The sequence below is a fragment of the Lactuca sativa genome, chromosome 4 (genome assembly GCF_002870075.4).
Source record: "Lactuca sativa cultivar Salinas chromosome 4, Lsat_Salinas_v11, whole genome shotgun sequence".
NCBI classification, from domain to species: Eukaryota; Viridiplantae; Streptophyta; class Magnoliopsida; order Asterales; family Asteraceae; genus Lactuca; species Lactuca sativa.
This window is the reverse complement of record NC_056626.2, coordinates 21600133-21603965: the sequence shown is the minus strand read 5'-3', so window position 1 is coordinate 21603965 and position 3833 is coordinate 21600133.

Below are 3833 nucleotides of genomic sequence, written 5' to 3'. Positions count from 1 at the left end.
TAAATACCCAAACACATTAGAAATGCAAGTAAACACCTCAAACTAATAATTAGAAAAATTTTAGTTTTGACCATATCGAGTTACGACAACTTAATTGGGTGCGACCCAAAACCTCAGTTAACGTCGGTATCGGGTAGAATTCCACCGTGTCTCATTTCCAAACCATATTTAAAGTTGTTTAAGCGTCATTTGAAGCCTTTTCACTCTCTCTCTAACCTCTCTCCTCAACTCAAACTTGTTGATCCAAAATCACTCATTTCAAGCTTCAAAACACCAAGGTAACTATCCTAGCTTCTAGTATAACACATTTAGCCTTCAAATTCGAGTTTAAATCATGGATTAGGACCATTATCATGAGTTTACGGCCCTAGAACAGTCCTAGGCCGTGAACTCATATAAAAGGGGTTTTTGAGCCATAAAACCCTTCCAAACCTCATTTGGAGCTTAGATATGACTTAGGGAATTACCAAATTGGACTTAGAACACCTTGAACTTAATTTTTGAGGAGTAAACATGAGTTTACTGCCCAAGAACATGCTTGGGCCATAAACTCATTATCTTGGAGAGTAAACTCATTTTCAAGTGTTTAAATGCCACTTAAACACACCATTAGCCTTGTAATAAATCCTAGAACCAACCACAACTGAATTGGGGACCTTAAACATGATAAAAACCCTTCATTTGAGAGTTTATCGCCATAACCCCCCAAGAATAGGTTCCAAGGCCGTAAACTCCTAAACATAAGTCAAATGGTGCCCAAAATTCATCCTAAGGCTTGTAAAAATTGTTTGAATCACATGTGATTGTCCTAGTATCACCAAATTACATAAGGAATATGTGTGGGGGAGTTTACGGCCGTAAACTCCTAGTTTACTGCCGTAAACTCCAATAAATGGTCCATTTGTGAGTTAAAACCCTTTCCAATGCATTAGACTCAAACCTAGATTTAATCCCCAAGTGTTTCAAGGCCATTTTCCACCATAAACCTCCCATCCATGAGTTCACGGTCGTGAAATCATGTGAATATGGTGTTTAGGGCCGAAAACTCTTATAAGAGTTTACTCTTGAAGAGTAAACTCCATTCCTAAGCCATACAAGTCCTTAGATGTCACCCGGGTCACTCCAAACACTTGATTTGAAGTGTTTTCGCGTCTTGGAATGTTTAAGTGTATCTAATTTGTGATTTAAAAACTAATTGGATATTATTGTGTATTATTTAATATTACATAGGAACCTCGCACGTATTCAAGCCTCGATTCGACCTTTAGCATCCTAGTCAACACATTCCGCGTCCGGTGAGTTCATACCCCTACCCTTTTTCAATGGTTTTTCAATGTTTTCAGGGGGGAATACAAGCAAAAGTACAATAATATCTTGTACTTGAATTTATTATTTCATTTGAATGATTTCATAATTCGTACACTTTTAAGAATTGAAAACATATTAACAAACTGTTTTGACTTGCAGAGTTGTTGTTCAAACCGATTTAAATTCTTATTATATAGTATTATACTACACAATTGATTGTTCACACTTTTACAGTTGAAATCATAGATCTTTTATATTGTCCTTAATAAAACACCCCTAGATGCGAGTGTGAAGGACATGTATCATTAGAACTTTAGTTAGGTCCTTGATAGTACTCCTCCTAGATACGAGAGTAAAGGACTAATAAAAATAGATTTTTCAGTATTAATAACTTTAAGTTTTAAATTCATTAATATTAAGATTGGAGACATGTCCTTTGTAACACTTCCTTTAGATACGAGAGTGGAGGACTATCCCTGTAACCAGAATCTCCAAAAAAGGGGAGAGCGTGACTTGAGTGTATAGATCTATACAGGACTGACTATCCCGCACCTGGCTGCTAGCTACAGCCGAACCGAAAGGTTCAAGGGTGACAAAAGTCGTAAAAAGATACTAGCCCTGGTCCGAGTCATATCTAGTCTGTAGTATGGTTATGGAACTCACAATCAAGATTATGAACATTTTGTACTTATCTATTAGTTTTATATATGTGTTAAAACTAATGTACATTTAAGGGTAATCAGACTTTCAGGAGACTCCACACACACACTTTAAGTATGGTAGATACTTGTACATTACTTTCAGATTCAGTAACACTTCACACGCATTTAGGAAAATATGGGATTTTCCTGGGTAACATTTGTACATACCAGAAACGTGTGATAACTCAGATAACTAAACTTTACAATTCACAAGGGTAAACATGTTTTTCAGTGTACATCTTTTACATTACATTTTGGATTTGGTAATCAACTATTAAGAAAATATGGGATTTTCTTGGATAACCACTTTTCAGAAAACTAAAGGAATCTTGTTCATTTTCAGAAAACAAATCGCTTATGAACTCACCAGCTTTATGCTGATTTTTAAACTGCTTGTATTCTCAGGTTCTCCTTAGACAGGTATCCCCGCGTTCTTTTGCAGAAGACGGAGCGTATGAAGTCACGTCTTTCTTTTGTTTAAACTTATGTGTCTATGAAATTTGTATCACTTTACTTTTAAACAAATGTAATGAAATCTATGTAATGTAATGTATTGTGTTTACTTTGCTTACTATGTACATTGGTTATGATATTCAACATGAAGTCACCTCCGCCCCGAAACGTTTCCGCCCTGGGTTTCGGGGTGTGACAAATTGACTCTTTAATTAAGTGTTTATATTGTTGTTTTCTTTTACACATACATTTTGGTTATGATCTAGTCCTACAGATTGATAAACAGGGCAAGAAGCTCATTTTCTTGGCATTCTTTTTGTTTGAAATTTAACATTAAGAGGATTTGAAATTTTAGAAAAAACAATAAACAATTAAATATGCATAGAAGTATAAAACAAAGAAAACTGAAAAACTAACCTCAAATATTTGATGGACATATCAGGTACCTAAGAAAGAAAAAAGAAGAAGCAAAATTGGCAAATAATTTGCTTGAATCAGAAATTAAAAACATGAATAATAAAAAAATAAAAGCACATACTTTAAATAAATATAGGAACAAACATAAAATGAATCAACAATGTGAAGTAGTAAAAATAAAACAAAATCACAAACCTGAAAGTGGTGAAGAGAAATCACTTCAACATATCATTACCACACAAAAAGTAGAAGGCATACCTGAATCATATAGATGGTTGAGAAAGTGAATTTTGTGTGCCATTGTGATAATCTAGCAAAATCGATTACAGTCTCCATTATACGTCAAGTGTAGTAGAGATCGAAGAGCATAGAAAATGTAACCCTAAGGTGATGTGGAGCTTCGTGCAACTATGACACCCGATCTCAAAGCCGACGTAGATAGAGATCGAAGAGCATAGAAAATGTAACCCTAAGTTTCAATGAATTTGTTTGGAAACCCAATCACAATCCTTCAAATTGAAACCAACAATAGAGGAATGGAATTTATAACCTATACATTAAAACCCTAACAAATTTAAAATCATTTTCAACTAATAAGATAATAAAGAATTTGAAATTCAATTTAGGATATGATTTTGCTTTCAAAATTTGAACATAAATTCAAATTGTAACAAAAAATAGAGGTATTGACTTAATATAGAAACAACTCTTAGTAGGAGCCATGTGGCAAATAATTATGCTAGAAAAATGGCAGGTGGCAAACTTAGGTTTTGTTTATTAGAAGAGGTAGATTGTCTTCAATATTTTTCTATAATTAATTTATTCGCTTAGCAATTAAAGAATAGCATTTTTTTTACTTTTCTTTCATATTTAGTAAGATGGAATGAATGGAACGACGACGAATAGAATAACAGAAAGTTTTAAACTAAATTAATTCGTTCTCTGGCAACAATG